Below are 27,648 nucleotides of genomic sequence, written 5' to 3'. Positions count from 1 at the left end.
GGCAAGGCGGTCGAAGAGGGGGAGGTATGGCCTTGTTAGTCAAGGATAGTATAACGGTGGCTGAGAGAACTTTTGATGAGGACTCAACTTCTGAGGTAATGTGGGCTGAGGTTAGAAACAGGAGAGGAGAGGTCACACTGCTTGAAGTTTTTATAAGCCTTCGCAGAATTGCAGGGAGGGTGGAAGGGAGGATTAGCAAAAGTATTCTGGGTAGGAATGAAAGGAACAGGGCGGTCATTATGGGGTCTTTAACTTTCCCAACATTGACTGGAAATGCTATAACTCTAGTACATCGGATGGATCAGTTTTTGTCCAATGTGTATAGGAAGGTTTCCTGACACAGTATGTCAAAGGGCCAACAAGAGGGGAGGCCACACTGGATCTGGTGCTTGGTAATGAACCAGGCCAGGTGTTTGATTTAGTTGAAGGTGAGTACTTTGGAGACAGTGACCATACCCAACCAGTACCGCACAGCCCAGATGGCCTCCTTCTTCAAGGACCGCAGAATCCCCCCAGACGTGATCGACGATGCCCTCCACCGCATCTCCTCCACTTCCCGCTCCTCCGCCCTTGAGCCCCGCTCCTCCAACTGCCACCAGGACAGAACTCCACTGGTTCTCACCTACCACCCCACCAACCTCCGCATACAACGTATCATCCACCGTCATTTCCGCCACCTCCAAACGGACCCCACCACCAAGGATATATTTCCCTCCCCTCCCCTATCAGCGTTCCGCAAGGACCACTCCCTTCGTGACTCCCTCGTCAGATCCACACCCCCCACCAACCCAACCTCCACCCCCGGCACCTTCCCCTGCAACCGCAGGAAATGTAAAACTTGTGCCCACACCTCCACACTCACTTCCCTCCAAGGCCCCAAGGGATCCTTCCATATCCGCCACAAGTTCATTGGTGAGACAGGCCGCTTGCTTGCGGAACGCTTCAGAGAACACCTCAGGGACACCCGGACCAACCAACCCAACCACCCCGTGGCTCAACACTTTAACTCTCCCTCCCACTCCACCGAGGACATGCAGGTCCTTGGACTCCTCCACCGGCAGAACATAACAACACAAGAAGATGAGGAGCGCCTCATCTTCCGCCTGGGAACCCTCCAACCACAAGGTATGAATTCAGATTTCTCCAGTTTCCTCATTTCCCCTCCCCCCACCTTGTCTCAGTCGGTTCCCTCAACTCAGCACCGCCCTCCTAACCTGCAATCTTCTTCCTGACCTCTCCGCCCCCACCCCACTCCGGCCTATCACCCTCACCTTGACTTCCTTCCACCTATCCCACCTCCATCGCCCCTCCCCCAAGTCCCTCCTCCCTACCTTTTATCTTAGCCTGCTTGGCTACTCTCTCTCATTCCTGATGAAGGGCTTATGCTCGAAACGTCGAATTCTCTATTCCTAAGATGCTGCCTGGCCTGCTGTGCTTTGACCAGCAACACATTTTCAGCCATAATTCAGTTATGTTTAGTTTAGCGATGGAAATGGATAGGTACATGCCACAGTTCAAGATTTATCAATGGGGCAAGGACAAGTATAATGGCGATTAGACAAGAATCAGGATGCATAGAATGGGGTAGCAAAATGCAGGGGATGCAGACAATGGAAATGTGGAGCTGTTTTAAGGAACAGGTATTGTGTGTCCTTGATAGGTATGTCCCTGTCAGGCAGGGAGGAAGTGATAAGGTAAGGGAAGTGTGATTTACAACAGAAATTGCATTTCTTGTTATGAAGAAGAAGGACGCTTATGTGTTGATGAGGCAAGATGATTCAGATGAGGCGATGGAAAGTTATAGATCAGCTAGGAAGGACTTAAAGAGAGAATTAAGAAGAGCAAAGAGAGGACACGTGCAGTCTTTAACAAATAGAATAAAGGAGAACCCTAAGGCTTTCTATAGGTATGTGAGGAGAAAAAGGATGATTAGGGTAGGAATAGGGCCAGTCAAAGGCAGAAATGAGAAGTTGAGTGTGGACCCTGTGGAGTTTGGAGAGGTGCTAAACTAACATTTCTCATTGGTTTTCTCTCAGGAAAAGGAGAATATTGTAGAGGAGAAGAATGAAGTACGAGATATTAGACGAGACAGGATCGAGGTTAGTTATAAGACCATAAGACATAGGAGTGGAAGTAAGGCCATTCGGCACATCGAGTCCACTCCGCCATTCAATCATGGCTGATGGGCATTTCAACTCCACTTACAACAGTCTCCCCATAGACCTTAATTCCTTGTGACATCAAGAATTTATCAATATCTGCCTTGAAGACATTTAGCGTCCCGGCCTCCACTGCAATGAATTCCACAGGCCCACCACTCTCTGGCTGAAGAAATGTCTCCGCATTTCTGTTCTGAATTGACCCCCTCTAATTCTAAGGCTGTGTCCACGGGTCCTAGTCTCCTCGCCTAACGGAAACAATTTCCTAGCGTCCACCCTTTCCAAGCCATGTATTATTTTGCAAGATCCTATTAAATCTCTCCTTAATCTTCTAAACTCCAATGAATACAATCCCAGGATCCTCAGCCGTTCCTCGTATGTTAGACCAACCATTCCAGGGATCATCTGTGTGAATCTCCGTTGGACACGCTTCAGTGCCAGTATGTCCTTCTTGAGGTGTGGGGCCCTAAAGTGGACACATACTTCAAATGGGGTCTAATCAGAGCTTTATAAAGTCTCAGTAGCACAACGGTGCTTTTATATTCCAACCCTCTTGAGATAAATGACAACATTGCATTCGCTTTCTTAATCACGGACTCAACCTGCATGTTTACCTTTACAGAATCCTCGACTAGCACTCCTTTTGTACTTTGGCTTTATGAATTTTCACAACATTTAAAAAGTAGTCTATGCTTTTATTCTTTTTTCCAAAGTGCAAGACCTCGCATTTGCTCACGTTGAATTCCATCAGCCATTTCCTGGACCACACTCCCAAACTGTCTAGATCCTTCTGCAGCCTCCCCACTTCCTCAGTACTACCTGCCTGTCCACCTAACTTCATATCATTGGCGAACTTTGCTAGAATGCCCCCAGTCCCTTCATCCAGATCATTAATATATAATGTGAACAGCTGCGGCCCCAACACTGAACCCTGCGGGACACCGCTTGTCACCAGCTGCCATACTGAAAAAGAACCTTTTATCCCAACTCTCTGCCTTCTGTCAGACAGCCAATCCTCAATCCATACCAGTAGCTCACCTCAAACACCATGGGCCCTCACCTTGCTCAGCAGCCTCCCGTGTGGCACCTTATCAAAGGCCTTTTTTGAAGTCTAGATAGACCACAAGTGGTCTAACCTACTTGTCACCTCTTCAAAGAATTCCAACAGGTTTGTCAGACACAACCTCCCCTTACTAAATCCATGTTGACTTGCTTTAATCAGACTCTGCTCCTCCAAGAATTTAGAAACCTCATCCTTAATGATGGATTCTAGAATTTTACCAACAACCGAGGTTAGGCTAATTGACCTATAATTTTCCATCTTTTGTCTTGATCCTTTCTTGAACAAGGGGGTTATAACAGTGATCTTCCAATCATCCGGGACTTTCTCTGATTCCAGTGACTTTTGAAAGATCTCAACCAATACCTTTACTATTTCCTCAGCCACCTCTCTCAGAACTCTAGAATGTATCCCATCGGGGCCAGGAGATTTATCAATTTTGAGAGTTTTAGCTTTTCTAGCACTTTCTCTTTTGTAATGGCAACCATACTCAACTCAGCCCCCTGACTCCCTTTAATTGTTGGGATATTACTCATGTCTTCCACTGTGAAGACTGACGCAAAGTACTTGTTAAGTTCTCCTACTATTTCCTTATCTCCTATCACTGGGCTTCCAACATCAGTTTGAAGTGGCCCAATGTCTACTTTTGCCTGTCATTTGTTTCTTATGTATTGAAAGAAACTTTTACTATCATTTCTAATATTACTGGCTAGCCTACCTTTATATTTGATCCTCTCCTTTCTTATTTCTCTCTTTGTTATTCTCTGTTTTTGTAGCCTTTCCAATCTTCTGATTTCCCACTGCTATTGGCCACTTTATTGGATCTCTGTTTTTCTTTAATACATTTCCTGACTTTCTTTGTCAGCCATAGCTGTCTAATCCCTCCCCGGACAATCTTTCTTTTCTTGGGGATGAACCTCTGTACAGTGTCCTCAATTATACCCACAAACTCCTGCCATTTTTGCTCTACTGTCTTCCCCATTAGGCTCTGCTTCCAGTCTATTTTTGTCAGTTCCTCTCTCATGCCCTCATAATTACCTTTATTTAACTGTAACACCATTACATCTGATTTTGCCTTCGCTCTTTCAAACTGCAGACTGAACTCTACCATATTATGATCGCTGCTTCCTAAGGGTTCCCTTACTTTAAGATCTTTTATAATGTCTGGTTCATTACATAGCACTAGGTCCAGAATAGCCTGCTCCCTTGTGGGCTCCATGACAAGCTGTTCCAAAAAGCCATCCTATAAGCATTCCATGAATTCCCTTTCTTTGGTTTCACTGGCAACATTATTTACCCAGTATATATTGAAGTCTCCCATGAACACCGTGACCTTGCCTTTCTGACATGCCTTCTCTATTTCCCGGTACATGTTGCACCCTTGGTCCTGACCATTGTTAGGAGGTCTGTACATAACTCCCATTATGGTTTTTTTGCCTTTGTGGTTCCTCAATTCCTCCCACACAGACTCCACATCATCCAATCCTATGTCATTCAGTGCCATAGATTTAATTTTGTTCTTAACTAACAAGGCAACCTCATCCCCTCTGCCCACCTCCCTGTCTTTTTGATAAGTTGAAAATCCTTGGAGGTTTAACTGCCAGTCCTGACCCCTCTGTAACCACGTCTCTGTGATGCCTACCACATAATAATCATTCACTATGATCTGTGCCATTAGTTCATCTGCTTTGTTACGGATGCTACGAGCATTCAAGTAAAGTGCCTTAATGCTAACTTTATCATTAGAGATATTGGAAGTCATAAGGTGTCCTAAGTTATCCTTCCTTTTTGCTGCATTCCCAGTCTGCCTTGAGTTTAAATCCACCTGCACATATGCTATCCTGTTGCTTATCTTTCCATTTAACTCCATACTCCCTGTCGCTTTCACTTTCCCTTCCCCCCAACTCAGAAGTTTAAAGTCCTACTGACCACCCTATTTATCCTCTTCACTAGAACATTGGTACCTGATCAGTTCAGGTGGAGACCGTCCCAATGGTACAAATCCCCCCGTTCCAAAACTGATGCCAATGAACAGGTGTTATCAATTCTAGAAGGAGTGAAAGTAGACAAGTTCCCTGGGCCAGATGGGATTTATCTGAGGATTCTCTGGGAACCTATGGAGGACAAAGCAGAAGCTTTGGTTTTGATATTTGAATCGTCATTGTCTACAGGTTTGGTACCAGAGGACTGGAGGATTGCAAATGTTGTGCCCTTGTTCAAGAAGGGCAGTAGAAATGACCCAGGTAATTATAGATCAGTGAGCTTTGCTTCTGTTGTAGGAAAGGTTTTGGAAAGGATTATAAGAGATAGGATTTATAATCATCTAGCAAGCAACAATTTGATTTCAGATAGTCAACATGGTTTTGTCAAGGTTAAAGCACAGCAGGTTAGGCAGCATCCGGATGCTGCCTAACCTGCTGTGCTTTAACCAGCAACACATTTTCAACTGTGATCTCCAGCATCTGCAGACCTCATTTTTTACCCGATGGTTTTGTCAAGATCGTGTCTCACAAACATCATTGAGTTTTTTGAGAAGGTGACCAAACATGTAGATGAGGGTAGGGCAGTTGACGTAGGATACATGGACTTCAGTAAAGCCTTTGATAAGGTTCCACATGGTAGGCTGTTGGAGAAAATGCAGAGGCATGGAATTGAGGGTGATTTAGTAGTTTGGATTAGAAACTGGCTTACTGAAAGAAGGCAGTGAGTGGTGCTTGATGGAAAATATTCAGCCTGGAGTCTGGTTACTAGTGGTGTGCCACAAGGATCTGTTTTGGGACTACTGCTGTTTGTCATTGTTATAAATGAACACTAAAGTAGGTGGAGTAGTGGACAGTCTGGAAGAATGTCACAGGTTGCAGGGGGGCTTGGATAAACTGCAGAATTGGGCTGAGAGGTGGCAAATGGAGTCCAATGCAGCTAAATGTGAGGTGATACACTTTGGGAAGAATAACAAAAAGGCAGAGTGCTGGGTCAACTGAAAGATTCTTGGTAGTGTGGATGTGCAGAGGGATCTTGGAGTCCATATGCATAGATCCTTGAAAATTGCCACCTAGGTGGATAGTCTGTTAAGAAGGCATACGGTGTGTTAGGTTTCATTCATAGACGGATTGAACTCCAGAGCTGCAATATCATGCTGCAACTATACAAAATGCTGTTGCGGCCACACTTGGAATATTGCATACAGTTCTGGTCCTCATATTTTGGGAAGGATGTGGAAGCATTTGAAAAAGTGCAGAGGAGATTTACCAGGATGTTGCCTGGTCTGGACGGAAGGTCTTAAGAGGAAAGGCTGAGAGACTTGGGTCTGTTCTCATTGGAAAGAAGGCGGCTAAGAGGGGATTTGACAGAGACATACAAGATGCTCAGAGAATTAGATATGGTAGACAGTGAAAGTCTTTTTCCTAGGGTGATGATGTCAGCTTGTACAAGGGGACATAACTACAAATTGAGGAGTGATAGATTTAAGACAGAATTCAAGACAGGTTCTTTACGCAGAGAGTGGTAAGGGTGTGGAATGCCCTACCTGCTAATGTAGTCAACTCAGCCACTTTATGGAGATTTAAACACATGGATGATTTTGGGATTGCGTTGGGGGAGGAGCTGAGAATAGTTCAGAGGTTGGCACAACATCGAGGGCCAAAGGGCCTGTTCTGTGCTGTATTGTTCTATGTTCTACTTCCAAGTATTCAGAAATCTCATCCTCCATGATGGAATCTTACCCATGACCAAGGTAAGGCTAATTGGTCTGTAGTTTTCCATCTTCTGCCTTACTCCTTTTTTAAATGTTAGATTGTCCAGTCCTCTGGAGCTCTCCCTGATTCTAGTGATTCCTGAAAGAGCATCACTAATGCCTCCACTATCTCTTCAGCTACCTCCCTTAGAACTCTGGGGTGTAGTCCATCTAGTCCAGGTCATTTATCCACCCACAGACCATTCAGTTTTTATAGCACCTTCTCCTTGGTGATGGCCACCAAACTCAGTTCTGCCTCCCTCTCTCTTGAATTTTTGGGAAATTACTTGTGTCTTCCACTGTGAAGACTGACACAAAGTAATTATTCAGTTCCTCAGACATTTCCTTGTTCCCCACCATTATCTCTCGTGTCATTTTCCAACAACCCATGTCTACTTTTGCCTCCCTTTTGCCCTTTATATATCCAAAGAAACTGTTACAGTCTTCCTTTATGTGACTGGCTAGCTTACCCTCATATTTAATCTTCCTTCCTTATTTCTTTTGCTGCCCTTTGCTGGTCTTTGTAAATTTTCCAATTGTCTGGTTTCTCACTGTTCTTTACTACTTTATATGCTATCTCTTTTGCTTTCATTCCATCCTTGACTTCCTTAGTCAACCATGGATGCCTCATCCTCCCTGTACCATGCTTCTTTTCCTTGGGATGAATCTCTGCTGTGTCTCTAGTTTTCCCATTCTACCCATCTTCAGCAAACCAACAAGAAGCATAACTTTTATCCTGGATTTACTGAGAGAGCAGAATTTTCACCTCAAACTTCTGAGAAGACTGTGAATTGCTGGGGGAGGTAAGCAATAAAGTTCAAAATATATTATGACTATAGTGGTTGATGATATAAGAGGGAAGAGAAGAATTTGCAGAAGGCAAGACCTTAGGACAAGGATTAATTGTGGGTTAGAACAGCCTGTATATGTGGGGTGCATTTAGCTGTGGAAGCATTTGTAAATGAAGAAAGGTGTTTTGAATTTAAGTTATGGTGAGCTGGAGAACCAGTGTATTTTGGTATATCTAGGGGTCCTGGACAATTGGGATTAAATGCAAGATGTAGAACATTGCCACATTTGATGGATTAGAAATTACATAGAACATTGGCATTCAGTGAATATTTAATAAAATAGATAAAGATCAACAAAGGGTAAGGTAAAGTTAGAGGCAATCAGTGCTGCAAAGATGGAAATAAACAATCATGCTGTAGTAACAGGCAGAATTAGATGCCGACCCCTATGGCAAAGTTGCTTATGGGTAAGAGCTAATCACGTGATAGATTGACTTGTAGTGGTTCCACAGCCATGCTTCCACTTCATGTAGGTCTGTGGTGGCGACATGAATGGTCTTTCCATCCACAACAGTCAATGGCGAGCCTTAAGTAGACAATTACTGCTCATGAGGGTATGAACTTGCAGCCATTAGTACCAATGACAGCCAAGGATGCTCACTTTGCTCATGTAGAGCTGCTTACGAGTTCCCAGGGGTTTGCTTTTTTTTGTTCAATGTCCTGGAGGAGGGCACTTTACTCACCTGAGGCTTGGGGTTCTGTGACAATGCTACATTTTTGGTGGATGTTATACTGGCAACAGCCACTATATTGTCAGAGGTGCTGCTGTTCAACAAAGCTGCTAGCCTCCAATTCGAGGTGGGTGGGTTTTCTGTCTGCCACTCTCCAGTTAAGCGTCTGATTAATCATGGGTTAGAGCAGCCTATAGATGTGCGGCTAATTAGGCTGTGGAAAAATTTGTAACTGAAGAAAAGAGTTTGAATTCAAGTCACGATGGTGGGATAGAGAACCAATGGATTTTGATATGTATCAGGAACCTGGACATATGGGATTAAGTGTAAGATGTGGAACACTGCAACCTTCAGTGGATTAGAATTTGCATGGAGCAGAACATTGGAGTTCAGTAAGAATTTGATAATGTGAATAAGAATTAACAAAGGGTGAGGTAAACTCAGAGGCAGCCAGCACTTCAAAGTCTGTAGAGACAGCAAGTATTCCCGAAAAGAGGTGACTTTCGGCTCTCACTCATTTTACAGGGAATACGGAAGACACCCATTCAGTCCACTGAATATTGTAACAGTGTTTGAAAATCAACTCTGGATCAAACAGATCATTAAAGCAACACTTAAGTGAACTATGCCAGTAAAATTTGGCTTAAAATGTCAGTGTCTTGAATTTTGTTTTCATACTGGAACAGAAAGTGCTAAAACTCTCAAGTTGTGGGACATTTTTATTCAACTGTCCTATGAGGCATATTTCCTGTCATGCATATTTGAATATTATCATTTGACGCACTTAGTGAGGTTCCTTAGTTATGTTTGTCAAATTGACAAGAAGAATAATAAGACTGCAGCTTCATTTCAGCCCCATAGCATAACTGTGTCTGCTTAACTATTTTTGCTATTTCCCTTTCGAAATAACACATTTGAACATGAAATTGTTATCATTATTCAGAAGCTGATACCAACTTAAATCAACATTTTGCCAAAAGTTATTACAACATTAAGTGCCAATATTATTTGGTGTCTGTCACCAAATAACTTGCTAAGATTAAATAATTCTTGTATTAGATTACACTAACATAGATGTCTACAAATTTTTGTGACCCAGACTGAACACAAAGCAAGGAGTTGCCATTTTCAAAAACAGCTTTGTTTATACATTTAAAAGTACAAGGAGACATTGTTACAATGGCAGTCTTCAAAATAAAACTTCCGAATGGTAAAGGCAATGATGAGATCATTGTGTTTGCACTGGCTGGACATGAGCACCTCAGAGCTGGTAATGGCCATAGTGTTTGCCAAAATGATGTTATTGCTATATTGATGTGAAGTTTGCTCCAGCAAAATTGTTACTTTTGAACCAAAACTATCATCATTGCATTTCCATGGATTAGGGGGTTTGATTTTAATGTCACATAGAAATGGGCTTGTCCGGTAATAGACTGGTTGTCAGTGAATATGACTATGGAACACAAAACTACTCTTGACTCACAGTTTAATAATAGTGCACTCAGTCTCATGAAGCAACTCTGAAACTGTGCTGGTGCTACTGTGCCTTCAAATGTAGACAGATTCACAAACAGATTCATATGAGTAATCTGGTTCAAAGTTCACCTCAGTGTACATCAGTTTGAGAGTTAAAAGTGTTAGCTACTAATTCATAGTATCATTCATTGTATATGTATGTTATTTATTGATACATTGCACATTACAAGTAACTCTATTAGTGCTATTCATAAATGATTCAAGGTTTATTGCTAATGATAAAACATTATTGAGGTGGTATGATAATACATGCAATTTTAGCTCAGAAGTAATTTTCTTCCTGTTTAGGAAATACAAACCAAGAAACCATCCATCCATGTCTTAGGAGAACTTAAGTAAGAGGAAAATTTTGTGAACACAAGACATATTTTTGCTTTCTTTGATATTATAGGTCTCTATCATAAGAAAAACATTCTTACTATAGAAGTTAAAACAGTACATTTGGCATGGCTTATTTATTGAAAATAAATGATGTAGTTCAGATTGTATCCAAATTTCATGGCTGTAATACACTTGTTTTGTTCCTGCGATAATAACCCTTAATTTATATCTTCAAAAAACACAAATTTCATAACCATACAGTAAGTATAAAATGTTACTTTTTGCTTCATTTATGTTAACTCTTCACTATTTCTCTGATACTCATGATGGAGAATTACATTATGAGCTTTAATTAGTGAGCTACAACTGAGTAACTATTAATATGCTGAAGACAAAGCTTTCCATGTTTTAAAAAAGAAAAACTGTGACAGATTTTTTCTTCTGCAACTAATCCAACTTAGCAAGCAATGTTACCTTATGTCAACCCACAAGTTATAATGAATTAGCTACTAAATATAGTTTGCTGCTGTAAGACAGAATAATTTTCTGTTAAAAGTAAAATGTTACTTTCTCACATATGTAAGTAATTTAATTGGCAAAAAGAAATGATTTTTGGATAAGAATTGTGATTTCATTTTTCCATCTGAACCCTGTTCATGCTTACTTGGGCAGTATTCCTACTTCTCTTGCCAGAACTGACAAAGGTCTGACTGTTAGTGATACCTTCCATGGCTAAATTTACCCTGGAGTGACAGAGGCAGGTGGACCAGGGCAACCAACCACTTGTTCAAAGCATCATGCAACTATAGGTCAACATCGAAAGGGGAAAAAGACTCCGTCTTCTGTGTGGAAACAGACCGAAGCAAGCTCATCCCGAACAGGGGGGGTTTCTCTTCAAAGCCAGCTGGTCTGGCTTTTTCTTCAGGATTTTTATTTTACCTGCAGCGTTTGATCATCCAAGCCTGCAGCAGGTGCTGCAGAGCGTAGAAGAAGGAAAGAAGACATTGGTGAGTTTTTGGACCAAAAAGTAACAAAACATCAAAAACTACATGTAAAAACTCCATTGCAATGCTGGCATTGAACCTTTGCCTCAGCGCAAAGAAAATTGTAGGAGCCTATTTAATAAATGAAATGTTATTAAGTTGTACTTTAAAGCTATGTTGTATAAGAGTTATTATTGTGGAGTAGTAAAGTACAACTACTTAATGTTTTGAGTCTGAAATCAGTTCACAATACTTCTAAGTTACACTAGCAAATACAATGTTTAAGAAAAAAATTTCCAGTTTAAAAAAACCCTCTTGATGCACTTGTAATAACTATATTGTATTAGTTATGTTGATCATGTTTTCTTTTGAACCATCTTGTTAAAGCTCAATTTTCTAGTTATAAGCCAATTCAATCAAGCTATAGGTGAAATTATCTTAAGTATTAACCCATGTTATACAGTGCTTGATAAGGAGAGATTTTGTTCTATAAAATCATAAATTTTTCTTATGCTGACCCCGTTAGTACTGTGATAACCGATTCGTGAATTAAGGCATGTGTTATAAATGCCCAACTTTTCACAAACATGTATTCAATACTATAATTTTTTTTAATATAAATTTCTATAAGTTCAAACTTTCAGTTTCACAGTTAAATCAGTTGTGACAGATGCCAACATGGCCAGATACTGGTATTAATATATGATCTGAGTAAATCTAACAGCTGGTTATCGTATGCAGATGCCATTGCAATATATTAAAGCTTGTGTTTTGATGTTTTTATCAAATTACATTTTTCATATATTGTTCAAAAATATTATGTTTATTAAATGGCAACTGCTAAGATATCGCCAGTGAGTTGTTTAAATCAGTCCTATATAGACTGAATTCCAAAAAGCGGTTGACATAATCTTGACTTTGACATACATAATTTACAGCTGTCCTCTAGGTCACTCTTTAATGTAGGTTTCAGCAACACCCAGTTCTGTAGATACATTGCAAATAAGAAATTGATGTTTCATTGAGTTACATTGGAAGAGGGATCAATAATAGGCTATATTTGAAATTTAGTAGAAATTTGAAATGAATGCATTTAATTATTTGAATAAAAAGTCATCATTGAGATTAGAATACAAATACCTGCATCTTACACAGACTTTAACATTGCTTGCAAGGTCAATAACTGAAATGGCATACAGAGAAATGTCTGGGTGGTGAATTGATAGATAACAGACTAGATTTTTTTTTCCTCTTTGGCCAATCAACTTGATTGTGAGGCCGCATGAAGGAGGAACATATTTCAACCTCCTTGTTGATCTCCATAGGCTGAGTCTGAATCTAAGGCTTCACATCAGAAACTGATGTTGCAACTCTAAATATTAAATATGAAATCAGAAATCAATCTTTCACAAAAATAAATGTAATGGGTTTTATTATTTGATTAGGTGTATGATTATTTTCACAGATATTTATTTTGCTTTTCTATGATTTTACCATATGATTTTGAGTTTGGTTACAAAGTAGCCAAATTATTATATAACTTCATGGTTAATAACATATATAATAGCAATAAGTAATATCAAAGGCAGGTTTGCAAACATATTTGATCTCCCACACACGCACTTAATTACAGGTTATACAATTCCATTCTAAATGTGGGGCTTTTTTACGAGTGCGTTTCCACATGAGAACCAGAAAACATAATACAAGTGTTCCAGAGAGTCTCTTTGTTTTGGTTTTGTTATAGAAATGGTTAAATTGTAAAAAAAAACGGTATTCCCTCTGGGTAGAAGTGCTGGGTTCACTATTAATGGGAAAGGATAGACTGGTAGTGTACATTACCAGAAACTCTGGAAAAGTCCCTTGTTATTGTGCAATATATCTAAATTTGATGAAGTTAGCCACTACACAGCATTGGTGTTTGGTATGGGGAAATATTTTCAAAACCATGATAAAAATTGGAGAATAACTTATCTGTGGACGTTTTTCTCCTAAGTGTCATGTACTTGATTTTTCTTTTTCTCCATGTCTTTTAATGTTCAAAGCAGCCAGTGTCAAATGTATATGTCATCTGCCCTTACATGTTTCCAACTCCCCTAGTTTAGCTATTTGATATGCAAAGAACTAAAGAGGCAGGGATCCTATGTCAGGATGTATGGTAGACTTTTTTTCAGAAGGTTATATAACGAATAACTGATAACCCTTTATACCAGGATAGGAATTTCGAAAACATTTTTCACTTCTTTAGACATGTTATAGCCCCGTTAATAGTTTCGCAAATTAATTTCTTGCTTAGACGCTAAAATTAAAACGTATCTCTGATTTACCCATCAAAGTTACATTAAGCCCCAACAGTGACAAGGAATATTTAGTATCTCCCAATAACTCTTCCATATACATGTAATTAAATACCGCTTAACATTTTGAAAAGTTCTAGTTATCTGGTTACGACCGTTATTGTTTTAAATTGAATTTGTCGAGCTTTAAAAAGAAATAAACTCTTGCCATATATCGTACTATTCTGTTTACCCCTATTTATAAAGCTGACGTGCTCATACCATATACAAGCATGTGGGCGACCGCTGTATCTTGCGCATTGTGGGAATGTATTTCACAAAGAGCAAACGAATAAATCAAGTCGAGTGAAGAGGCTTTAAAAAAGCAGCGACATGTTTTGTATTTAATATGGATTAGCAAATAATGTGATTGGTGTGTGGGGGTATCTGTTGCCTTGCTCCTCAGATTTCCGGGATCATATTGATGAGATTGAGTCAAAACTTGCACTTTTTTTTTGCTTGATTCATATAACTGTGTAAGATTAAAATAGATGAAAATGAGGATTTTTTGAGTCAATGACTTCTACGCCTCCCTTCCCCGTACGTCACCTCGCCACACTCGTTGGGGTGGGGGAAGAGAGAAACAAAGAGAAGAGCTTAATACACTCAAGTTAAATCTGTCCTGCACAGATATTAAAAGTAACAGTTTTGTTGTGATTGATCGGCTGTGAAAATCTTTGCTGCTGCTGCGGTGGTGGTGGTGGCGGCGATGGGAGGAATGGCAGCAGCAACAGCAACCAAGGTGCAGCTCCAGCTTCCACTTTCTGTCCAACTTGTCTTTGATTGACAGCTCGCTCCCACCCTCCGCGCGCTGACAGCCCGCCCGGGCACTGACGTCAATGGGGAGGGGGTGGCGGGGGAGGTGAATCCGGGCACCGGCAGCAGGGAGGCCACTCGGACAGGCAGGCCCCAATATTATTCACACCAGCATGAAGATGAAACCACGCATTTAGTGCGCCGCTTCAAACTTAACTGCATCCGGGGGTGCATTGGCATATTTATTTTACATACACAGATCCCAATATATTACATTCCAACATTTTAACAGTTAATTCCCATCCTCGACAAACACCCTGCTCAAAGCCGCGTCAGTTTATACTCAAAACGCTCCGCCATTGACAACCGAAGCCCGTCTATATTTTTTTTAAAAAAAGAGAAACATACAGAAACACGCAAATAGGTAATTAGTAATAGAAGCTATTCCATACACGGCGCCAAGGGGGACACGACTGTACCTGACCAGCCCCCTGCCGAGAAAGAAAGGACAGCGCGGGACTCTTTGCGAGTTGGGCGGCGGATGGCTACGCGGCCTCTCCTGGGTGTTGTGAGGCGGAAACGTCGCGGAGCGTGGTGCCGTGGCCGGGTGAATCCGTGCGCCGGCGCGCGCCCGCCCTCCCCCACGCTCGTCCGCGCGAGCGCGCGCGTGTTTGTGACGTTCGTTTTCCGACGCGAGCGAGCTCAACGCCGGCCCCGCCTCCTCTCGCTGGAGCTGCTCCTCCGCTAAATATAGAAGCAGATACACACAGACAGGGAGACTGACTAAACCGAGCTGGGTTTTCTCTCTCTCTCTCTCTCACGGCGAAATGGCTCTATCTACAGTTCTGTATATGTCAGTTTTTTAAAGTATTGTTTTTTTTTAAATTAATATATACAAATCTCAGTCCTCACAGTAGATTTGCCTTCATCTCACTGGTCAGTAAAAATAGAAACTTATTTTCTCCAAAAAAAAACACAGCAGCGCAATTTTAATGACTAGACTATATCAGTAATTGTTTAATGCTTCAAGCTATATGGCAAGCAAATTACGGCCTGCGCATGTTGCTCTGCTTTAAATTGGCTGGCTCCCCCTTCCCTCCTCCTTAAAACTTACGCTATACAAATCCGAGGAGGGAATTAAATGTTAATACTCTCTGTCATTGTTTCAGCCGTGGTTTTGTTTAATCTTTAATGTTCACATGGCTCGTAAACGTGTTGTTGTGGTGGTGAATGATGACGAGCTTTGCGCCGGCTGATTTGTTTGTAACATGGTCGATTCTCTTCTGCTTTTAATCCAAGGTGTCAAAGAAGTTGGGGCTTTTAAAGTAACTTTAATTCGTCTTCAAGAGGGGAAAAAATTAAGTCGAGAACACAGCATCGTCGAGGTTTTTGCGGTAAGTGATTTTTCAATCCTACTGTGCGTATACTTTTCTCCTGTTCTGTGTTCTGTTTTGACATGTGCGGTTCGTGCGAAAGTACAGAAATCATACAGTGACTAAAATGGAGTTAGTGTGCAATATACCCTAGTGATGCCAAGGCGACAATGGACAGTAGCTCTTTTTCACTTTTAATTAACCGTTTTTATACTTGGTGCTTTCACTAATATTGTTACACGATGCGGTTCATGTTCTGGGTGGGTTCCCTTCCATCGTGATGAAAGTGGCAGTAAATATTTATTCGAGTTGGTTCAATTTTGAAATTGTATTGTAGACAGCACTAATACACTAATCTGATCAATGAATATTTCAAGTGCTGAGTCTTGCTCTTAGATATTACTGAGTAATGTAATAGCAGTGATACTGTACATAAAAATCTGACTTTTCGTATGTTATAGTTTCATATTTGATAGTTTGTAGTGCTGTGTCCGTGACAGTTCACTCTGAAAGTGGACACGATGCTGTGCATACTTTCCGCGCACTTAATGAGTGACTTTCATTCTGCATTTCATCTTATGTGAGAGTCATGTTACTTGAATTATGTTGGAACTGTGGCTGAGATTGTTTATTTCCTCAACTTTACCATTACAGCCAATCTTTATCTGTAGTGATTTACACTTCCTGTGTTGATGCTATCCGGAGAATTTGAAGTCTGTCCTGTCTGGGAGAAGCTGCTTGTTTTAATTTCCAAATAGCTGTTCGGTCTAACAGGATTGTTTTAATATGGGCCGGAGTCTTGGCGCAGTCGGGAACACTCAGACGGTGGAATGTGTAGAACTGCTTTCCAAGTTAGATTGCTGCGCATTATACTGAACCATGTGAAGTCTCAATGTCTCTTCGTGCACCTACATCCCAACTGATCGTCATAGGCAACCCTACCTTTATTCCGTAACTCCTTCTGCAAGTCACGGATGTTCTTCCTATCTCATCCCCACAGTAATTCCTTCTTTTCAAGTTTCTTCCCCATCTAAGCTTTTCTTTTAGACATTGGTGCACTCCCATTCATTTGGTACATCGATACATTCTTTAAGTTTTTTTTAAATAGACGCCCGATCACCCCACACCCTCTTTATTTTCTAGTCTTTCCCTGTAGTGCGAAGTGCTCGCAAAATTTCAGGCAGTTGATTGCAAAGGTGTAGGGGCATTTTGTGTTGATCTAATTCAGACTGAAGAACAGTGGCTTGGTTCTGGATTCGTGACAACACTAGAACAATAACAGAAATACGTTTTACCGGTATAAAACTCGAGATTGTAATGTGCTTGGTATTATTTTCCTAGTTTCCTGAGAAAAGGCATTTTTATAAGCTTAACGAGGCTATGGGTATTCTACTGTAGGAGGGGGCAGTTATTTTCTGTCTTCCGTCCCTGTAGATTTTTAATGTATCATACTAATGGCTGTAATACATTACATTGTACGCCAAGTTACAGAAATAGTGCCAACGTGCTGTCAGACAAGGTCATGCTCAATATTACATTATCAAAACAAAATATGACAAATCTCTCACAATATAGACATGGAGGCGATACATACCTATTATGCAGAGTAAATGAAAGTGTGTTGTATCAAGGTGAAAAGGAGTGCAGTCAGCTTGTTTATCCTGTGATGAGAATCAGTCGTGGTTAGTCATGTGTTATAAAGGAGTTAATATGTTTTCTGTCTTGTCTGGTGGCACGGTATTTGTTTTAGGAAAATGAAGATTTGATCCCGCCCCTTTGTTCAAGAATGAAACTGATAATCCATAAAACTGGTTTAGGATTGTGGGAGAATACTGGCCCTTTAACCTGTTCTTCCCTGCGCTGAGTGGTCTAAAGTAATATGTAGTGATTTTGTTTTAAGTCAGTCGCAAATTTTCCAGAGTTCAGATTTTTACCAGCAGAATGCACCGAGAGTGGTCGATCAAGTAAGTTGGAATCCGAGCGCAGCACGTTAATCAGGTCCAGAGCAGTGAGATGGTAATTTAGCAGCCAAGGTTCAATCGCGTGCACACCTTCTGTTTGGAGACGTTTTTAACCACGGGAGATTGCAAAGTGAGTGAAACTTCGTCAGCAATTAACTTACATTTTGTGTCCAGATATTTAACGTTGGTTTGATTTTCTCCAATTCTTCATGATTGTCACTTGCGAGCTAGTTGTAAACTTTACTTCGCTCCACGGTCTTGACATAGGCATTGTAAACTGTTGCGACCAGTTGTCAATATTAAGTTTTTTTTGTGTTTAGGCGTTGTTGAGGTCGCGTTGTTTGTAAGATGAAACCTGTTACTTTGTGATGTCTGATATGTGGTGTTGTTCATTACATCCGAAATGTTTTGACCTTGTAGTGTGTGCTCCGTGTTCTCTATTTGACGTTAACATAAATGAACAAGATATTGGCCCTTTGTATTTGGTATTTCTTCTTCCGAAAGATTGACATTAGCGTATTGTAGTAATCTACTTTCATGACCTGCTTTTTTTCAAAACCTCCTTTTTGTCAGGAAGAGAATTGACCGTGTAATACGCGCGTGCTCAAACGCCCACTACAAATCACTCCAGTATTTGAGTAAAACACACCATATCAGAAATATCTTTTTTACATTCAGTGACCAAAATCGAAATACACACATACTATGACTCGTCAGAGGTCGGAGTATTGGCTAAAAGCCAATATTTGGGTCTACATATAATTTGACTAGGTGGAGTGAGCATTTTGTCATGACAAACTTGAAGAATTATTCCTTGGCGCTGATTTTGGTTTTGAGGTTACTTCTGTTTCCTGGTGTCCCTGAGTACATAGGTGAGCAGAAGCCCTGGCATGCCAGCCTGGGAAATGACTACTACAGTTTGTTTTTGCTGGCAGCATTTGCTGGATAGAGGAACTTTGCAAAAGAAAGATGTTAATGTGGAGAGGAAATGCACTTTCTGTTTGTTCAGTGGAGCATCTTCAAGCTTATCTGCACATATATTCATGCAAATGAACTGTTTTTAAAATAATATTTTGACAGCTCCTGGTTTGTGTTGTCATATTTTGCTATTTACTTTCAGATACTTACTTAAAAACAACTTTCACGCATTAACTTTCATAATGTTTCCTTTACTATTTTAGTTTGCACCAAATAATTTTTAATTTGATTCCCCTCCTCCCACCACCCTGTCTCCCCATTTTCTACCTGTATCTGTACATTGAAGACATTTCTGGATTGACAATACAGTGGAGTTTGCACTAAAAAAGGGATCAAACAACTTCTCATCTGATTAATTCATTTTAAAAATCCTTTGTTTCATTTAAGGCCAACAAAAAAAACGTTAAACATGTACCCAGCAGACAAATGTTGTTTAGGGTTAATCAAGAAAGGAATTCACTAAACCATATAGAACAAACATGCATATGTATGTGACCTTTTTGATATTAGCATCAGATAGTTATATGAACATGAATATTGTATGCAGTGATGTTTTCTTCTATTGGAACAGTGCGATGGAAGATAATTTTAGTTCTTATAGAGGTAAATATTTTGATCAAAATCTAAAATAAAATTAGAACAAAATATATTTTCATGCATTTTTAAAAAAAATATAGCAATGTTAAATGATGGTAGCATCCTTGATTTACAATTTGTTTTGTCAGTACAAAATAAGTCAGTGGGTAACTAAAAAGCATGACTAGATAAACAAGATGCTGCTGATTGTTTGATACAGTGCAATTTGGTATCAATGTTCGTAAGGTGGTATTTCAAAGTTGACATATACTTACACTTATTGTTTAGATATTTGTTATGTAGTTCAAGAGCTTCAACACTTATCAAATAATTTCTCAACATTGAGAAATTATTTTTATGAATCTGACAATATTTCCTGACAACCAAATTTTAATTTAACTGTTCACTATGGGCAAATAAAAATAACATTAAAAATAAAATTCTAGTGTGCAGCATAATCTTAGCTGCACTGAGCATGAACTATTAGGTTTATGTTGCAGCAGTTATATCTAGACTTTTTTATTGGATCAGGTAGGATATATTAATTTTAATAATTGCTTATTGCTTCTGTAGGATTAAATCCTAATCTGCTGTGGCCTAAGGCAAATTTATAATGTGGACATGTGATTAGATATCTATTCATTAGTACTTTAATCTTGTAGTCACACAGGCATTTGCACAATGGACAGCAAACATTCAGTGTGGCTGTCATCTTCAAGAAATCAGGCAGGCTTTCACAGGCAATTCATGAAAAACCAGCAGTGACAACAGAGTCTTATGTATCGTACAAAGAAAGGATTAGGCAGTTCACGTGTCATCCTGATTGGCCAGAGACCAGAACCGATTGTTGGGGTATGGCAAGACACACGCCAGTTTCAATTGATTATCATGTGAGGAGACAGTATCCCTGCTGGTTGGCCTACATAGTTTGTAATTTAAAACTGCTAAAATCAAATCTATGCTGTACTTCTTCAGTTTGCTCCAGCTATTTCTCTGAATTTGATGCTTAAGTATCAAGCTAATGGATACAAAATTTTCTCGTGTCATATTATTCTAAATTGTTCTGTGATGAAAACTGATATGTTAAAAATTTTTGAAACACATAGTCCAAAATAGACAATTACAATGCATATTTAAATATTTGAATTTCAAGCTATTTTGCAATACGTTTTAAGTACAATTAAAATTAATTGCTTTATTTTATTTGAAATAGTTATATCTGTGTGTGAAGAAGAATGCTCATGTGATTGCTAGCATTATTCCATTACATTACAGATTTATGGCATTTGTACAACATTATGTTGGACAGACGCGATCCATATATGTTTTGTTGGAAAGCAGAATTATTTAATATTTCATTTTGACTTCAGCATAAACAAATCATTCTGCATGCATAGACATAAACTCAAAACTGCTCTTTGCATGGTTAGTAGAAACCAAATCATTATTTTAATGCTTAAAATAAAAATAATATGTAGGATCTCGGGAAACACCAAACAAACTCAAGACTTAGCAGAATCATTCAGAGAGTTAATGTACATGTAAGTTGTGATTTGTACTGTTCAGCATAGAAAAACAGTTGATGCAATACATTTTTGAAGCTTCATGTTATTTTTAACATTTTCAAAGATATTTTACTTTTTGCATATTTATTCTAACCATCACACTTTCTTATAATGGTACAATATGTAAAGCTTTCTCCAATTATTGCAATTTTTTTTCATTTATATTATGATGTGGCCTTTGTACTTACGCAGTTATCGAAGTTTGGCAGTTTAAATTGAAACTTGACATTTTCAATGGGTTGTTTTTGTGGATACTTAAAATCATTAACATTTCATACATGTTCTTTATCAGTATTAATGCAGATATATAGAACTTCATTGCAAAGTTGTAACTAATCAAACTGATTTTACTAATAATTTGCTGTCTTGTCTGTGATTAGTTTTATTATTCATAAGTGATCTGTAGAATAAAAACTTGAGATGAAACATATGATTTAAAATCCCATTTGACTCTCATTGTCATTCATTGTAATTGTCAGTACCAGAATATCTGTTGTTTAATATGGTCTTGCTATTGATTGACAAGCCAAAATCATTTTTATACAATGCATTTCAATTCTCTAACAGAACTTACAAACTTCACCGCGACAATTTGGATACAAGTATTTTAAAAATTATTTTCCAAGGGAGAATAAATACCATTTGTGTCAAGGGCCAGAAAATTCTGTGTCTTTTCAACTGAACAGACAGCTTACTCTGAGGTGAATTACCGTGTTTACCTTTAAGTTTTGTGGTGTTTTCTTCTCCCTCCATATAGGCCTCCTTGAGTTATTTGTGCCGTAGTTGAATGATATTAATTATTCAGCACCCAAGGTCCATCAGCCTAGGAACCATTTGCAAAAAAGAGACCATATATTACTGAAAATTCAATCTAGTAAAATGAATGACATGAAAAATTTATCTTTATTGGCATGATTCAATAGTTTTAAAATACTAAAGTATACTTTAAAGAAAGAAAGGCTGAAATGTTTCTTCCGATTTTTAACATCGCAAAGTTCATTGCTGCAAATAACCCCTCTTCTCTTCAAGATAGTGCTTTGAGATCTTTCACACCCACCTGAGCAGACAGAGAAATCCTCAGATTAATACCTCATTTAAGAGACAGCATCTCCTGCAATGCAGCACTCCATCAGTACTGCACTAGAAAGTCAGCCTATATTTTTGTGTTCAGTCCTTAGAACTGAATGTAAACCTGGAACCTTTATGATTTAGAGGCAAGTGTGCTACCAACTAAGTTGCAATGAAAAGTGTTCTGGTTCTGTGTTAGCTGGGCTCAGTATTGGCTCTTTCTTTTCTGAGTCAGTTTGAGCACAGGAATTACAAGGAAAAATAGAATAGCTGGTTTTGTAAATAAGTTTTTATTTTAATATTTTGAGACTAGCTGCATGCAATAAAATGAAGGATTAATGTACTCAAATTATGCACAGCTTTGTAGTATTATTTAAAGTCATTGTTAGAAAGTGCTCCAGAAGCAAACTAAATATTTGAAACGTTGTTGCATTGTATGCATGATATACTATGATCTTTGTGTTGATCAGCACATTGGACTGATCCTTCTAGTTCCTTCTAACTTTGCTACTTGTGGCCAGCTTGTTGCATTGTGTGCTACCTTTAAGATTGGCACATGCGTGCACCTTAAAGGAACATTTCTGTGTGATGTACTCCTGATTGCTGTGCGGCTGCCCATTTGTGTTGTTCCCCTCCTCTATTTTAAGGAGGTCACAATGTATATGTTTTTGTCCAATAGCTATCCATACACGTATCTGACAATGCTACTAACAAGCACAGAAACAGAAGCTGATTTTGTTTTTCTTAATCTGGCAACAAGACCAATCTTAGTGCCCCTAATACTGCTCCAAATTTCAGTCAAATCTGTATGGGCTACAGTCAAGACTGTGGTGCTGGAAAAGCACAGCATGTCAGGCAGCATCCAAGAAGCAGGAAATTTGATGTTTTGGCAAAAGCTCTTCATCAGATTTCCAGGTCAATTCTGGGACTTTCATCTGTAATGTTTAGCAACTTTCCATAGAAACTGGCTAAGCCATTAAGGGTTGCAATTATTATACCACATAAAGAAGAAGGAGGCTTTTGGATCAGAAGCCTTTATCTCTCTCTATCACTCTTTATATACCAAGGGAAAAATGGCATTATTGATGATTAGTTAAGTTTAAAATCAACACTTTGGACAATGAACATAAGAATATTAAAACATAAGAAATAGAAAGAGGAACAGACTATCCAACTATTCAAGTTTGCTCTGCTATTCTACAAAATCCAGGTGATCTATACCAAGCCTCAATTTCTCTTTCTTGCCTGCTCATCATTGCCGTCAACTCCCTGATATTACAAATTCTATTGGCTCTATCTACTGCTGTTTGCTCGTATTCAAATGAAATCCAGTCCGTCTAACAAAAATGCTTAAGTGTTGTTTCTGTATGATTCTTAATATTTGCAGATTTATGTGCTAACTTTTATCTTACTGAAATACTATAAGCTCATTATAAGGTTAAGAACACATAAAGGTATAAACCATGCTCTAATTTTTCAATAATAATTTGCAATTATAAGGCACAAACTGCATTGTTCATATGAATAATAATATTTATGAATAATAAGTAAATTATTTGCACAGCGTTTGCAGAAATTCCAAATTAAAAGTGTACAGCATTCCTGTCTCGTAACCTAATCACTAATCTCATCACTTTAGCAGATTTTTTAATTTAGATTTTGATGAGTGTTCTGCTAATTGACTTTTACACAATAAATTTCAATGCTGTCATTGCAATGCTTTATATGGGTATCATAGAATACCATTTGGCCCATTATATTGGTGGCAATTCCCTGTAAGAGTAACACAGCCAGTAGAATTATTCTGTTCTTTACCCATGGTGCTGCAATTTCATTTTTCTTCAGGTGCTTATCCAATTCCCTTTTGAAAGTCAAGTTTGAATCATTCTCTCAGGAAGTACTTTTCTCAGATTTTATCTACTTGCTGTGTAAAAGGTACAAGAATACAATTTCTAAGTACTCTTTTTCGGATATTTTAAAAAAAGCTAGACAGTAAGCAGAGAATAAGATGCCAGATCTCTAAAACAGCATAATAATACAGCAATCTAGTGCTTTGTAGGACCTCATATCTTTGGTAACAAAAGTTAGAAACCTATAGGGGTCCTATTTTACTTCTGAAAATGGATGGATGTTGAAAAATTCAAAATCTCATTCCAAATCTGAATATAATAATATGATGTTGACTTCTTACTGACTTCAGTTCTACTATTCAATTTGTCTATTTCCAGTCAACGCCAAGCTATTGCACACTAAGTTGTTCACTTTTTTTGGCTTACTCTTATGGTAGACAATTTTACCATTTCAAGAGCTACCAAATCCGAGATTAATGAAATCCTAGTTTGGCCCTGGCTAATTTATCAAATGATAGGACTGCACAGTTTATGGTGTTTCTTTCTGGATGTTACTGAACAGTAATATATGCCATCTTACTATATTTTAAAGGCAAAAATGTTTCCATACCACATCCATTTCATAACATTTGTAACAATAAAAAGTAATAGAAGTAATTTTGACAATGCAAACTTCAGTAGGATAATGTTCCTTCTCCTCTTTCTTCTTTTCTGCCATTAAAAATGCTAATCTGCTAATTGTTTAAAAAGACTAGTTTACAGTCACTATTGATCAGCTACTGAATGCAAGGGCATAGTTTACATCAATGCCTTTTTATGGTTTTCTTGTCCCTTGTTTTTGGTTCATTTTGATTTCCTTCATCAAGCGTCTTCTCTATTTATGGCCAAGAGAGCAGGCATGCAACCTCGATTCTGCCAACTCTGCTCTTATCTGGCTGCTAAGGCGTATGAGAGAATGGAGTACAACCATCTTTCTGTTTATCCCTCCTTCTGTACCTGTGAAAAGTCCAGCCTGGGAGAGATTGAGATTTCAGCATATGTAAACTGATAGTTCATTTTGATGTATCGTTGTACTGCCTTCCATTAATGATGTATGCATTTACAATGTGATACTGTAGCATAATGACTATGATACTGGACTAACATAAAAGTTGAGAGTTTAAATCCACATGGCAAGTGTAAATTTGAATTCAGTAAATCTGATATTTCATCAGAACAAATAAAATAAATATTGAAAGCTGATGGCTAGTCGTAAAATTTCTGTTGATTCCCTAATGGGGAGAGAATTTTGCACCCTACCTGTTGGGAGTTACACATGATTCTGTGATTGAATCTGAAGTGTAAGTAAATAATACTACTTCAAAAGGTCCATCGTCATTGTGTCAGGGTAATCAGAATATGCGGAAACTAGTAAATACTGTGGTTGAATGCCAAAGCTGTTATATTAGAAACTTAGTGATAAAATGTTGTACAAATTTCATACAAGGAAGGCAAAAATAAACTACCTGCTGAATAGACTGTTATATACAACTGAATATTTATAATATTATATTTGAACAACTAGCTAAAATTTCACTGACTTTTTGGAAAAAAGCACTTTCTTTTTTGATATACTGTGCCCAATTACACTATTGTCATTTAAAATCAACTTTACAAATCCTGTACATTCTGACCATATATTTTAAAAATGTAATGATATGTTGTAAGTACAATTTAAAAGTATAATATTTTGCATGTGCATTTTTAAAATAATTACACCACATAAATAGAGCCATAGAGATGTACAGCATGGAAACAGACCTTTCGGTCCAACTCGTCCATGATGACCAGATATTCTAACATAATCTAGCACTTAGCCCATATCCCCCTCAACTCTTCCTATTCATAAACCCATCCAGATGCCTTTTGAAATGCTGTAATTGTACCAGTCTCCACCACCTTCTCTGGCAGCTCATTGTAAACATACACCACCCTCTGCATGAAAAAAATTCCCTTTGGTCCCTTTTATCTCTTTCCCCTCACACTCTAAACCAATGCCTTCTAGTTCTGGACAACGCGCCCCCCCCCCCCCCCCCCCCAAAAAAAAATAAAGGGAAAAGACATTGTCTATTTATCCTATCCATGCCCCTCATGATTTTACATAATTTAATTTTCCGATAATTTAAGGAAAACGGTTCCAGACTATTCAGCTCAAATCCTCCAACCCTGCAACATGTTGTAAATCTTTTCTGAACTCTTTCAAGTTTCACAGCATCCTTCTGATAGGAAGGGGACCAGAATTGCATACAATATTCCAAATGTGACCTAACCAATATCCTGTACAGCCACAACATGACCTCCCAACTCCTATACTCAATGCTCTGACCAATAAAAGAAAGTATACCAAACATCATCTTCACTATCCCATCTACCTGCAACTCTACTTTCAAGGAGCTATGAACCGGCACTCCAAGGTATCTTTTCTCAGCAACACTACCTAGCACCTTACCATTAAGTCCTGCTGTGTTTAAGAAGTAATGTGCATGAAGTTACTATATAATGCTTTGGATAAATGAGGTTTCATATGATACCGTGAACTGTGGTTTAAGATTTGAACCATTTGTGTGCAATGAAATGTTTTGTCATTCTCTGTAATCTATACAAATTCAGCTATTTTTAAAAACTTGTGGTGCTGTCAGAGATTTTTAAATAGTTTATAAACTGTATACGAATAAATGTGCAGAACATTTGTGACCTGTATGACTGTATGATAAACTGTTGTACTTAACAATCGTTTTTTTTTTGTGCTAACTGGAAAATTACTGTATTTGTGCATAATATTATTAATATTCATGATGTATGACCAACTAGAAAGAATGCATTTTATGCAATAGGGAATCAGTTTTCAAAATCAATTAGTTTGTGTTAATTGGACACTTGAACTACTAACCTAAATTCTTGTGCAATATCTATGTTTTCTGTGTAATAATAATTCAGCAGCAAATGTTTTGCTTATTGTTCAGAATAGAAGAATGGTTGAATGCTAATTTTGTTTCATAGTACAAATTCAACTTTTTAATACTCAAAACATATGTAGCAACAAGCTTGATCTATTGACATTTACTTCAGAACTACCAAACAATGAGGAGCTGCAGGCTAAAAGATTCTGTTATACTGAGATGTCCAGAGTCTGCTGCTGGAAAAGCACAGCAGGCTAAGCAGCCTTCGAGAAGCAAGAGAATCGATGTTTCAGGTATAAGCCCTTCAGCAGGAACTCCTGCTCCTCAGATGCTGCCTGAACTGCTGTGCGTTTCCAGCACCACACTGTCAACTCTGATCTCCAGCATCTGCAGTCCTCACCTTTCTCCTTCTACTTAAATGTATGAGATAATACAAATAATGTAGGTAGTTGGTATGTAACATTTCAAATAATAAAGAACTAAAACACTACTTTACAAATCTAATACAAGAATTAAATATGTTGTAAATACTCAATAGGTTAGGTACCATCTGCAGAGAGAAAGAACTGGAGAAAGATTTCTTATTTCACATCAAGATGACCTGGTGGCTCAGTGATTAGTACTGCTACCTTACAGTTCTGGAGACCCAGGTTAGAGTCCAGCCTGTGCTGACTGTCTGTGTGGAGTTTGCACATTCTCCTTGGGTCTGCATGGGTGTCCTCAGTCCAAAGATACACATGTTTGGCGGTTTGGCTATGCTAAATAGCTTATAGTGTCTCGGGATTTGTAGGCTAGGTGGATAGCCATGGGAAATGCAGAGGGAGGGTGGGTCTGTTTGGGATGCTCTTCAGAGGATTGGTATGGATTTGATGAGCGGATGATCATCTACTACATGATCAGGAATCTGAGTTAGTATGGAAATTCATCCAAAT

General features: G+C 38.8%; 1 protein-coding gene across 8 annotated transcripts in view; it reads left to right on the top strand.

The window, feature by feature from the left end:
- Positions 1-11,146: 11,146 nt before the first annotated feature.
- The window catches only part of mef2cb (myocyte enhancer factor 2cb), a 240,521-nt gene continuing 224,019 nt past the window's right edge, over positions 11,147-27,648 (top strand). For 3 of the 8 annotated variants that reach the window (XM_060836640.1, XM_060836648.1, XM_060836662.1), the window contains exons 1-2: positions 11,148-11,338; positions 15,706-15,800. The gene's annotated coding sequence lies outside the window, so the exon portion shown is untranslated. Of the gene's footprint in view, positions 11,339-15,159; positions 15,343-15,705; positions 15,801-17,640; positions 17,871-27,648 lie in introns of those variants that run through there. The other 5 variants (XM_060836654.1, XM_060836671.1, XM_060836624.1 and 2 more) reach the window with 4 other exon arrangements.

This window comes from Hemiscyllium ocellatum, chromosome 2 (genome assembly GCF_020745735.1).
Source record: "Hemiscyllium ocellatum isolate sHemOce1 chromosome 2, sHemOce1.pat.X.cur, whole genome shotgun sequence".
Classification (NCBI taxonomy): Eukaryota; Metazoa; Chordata; class Chondrichthyes; order Orectolobiformes; family Hemiscylliidae; genus Hemiscyllium; species Hemiscyllium ocellatum.
Note: the sequence above shows the minus strand (reverse complement) of the source record. Positions and strands in the feature narration are given on the sequence as shown.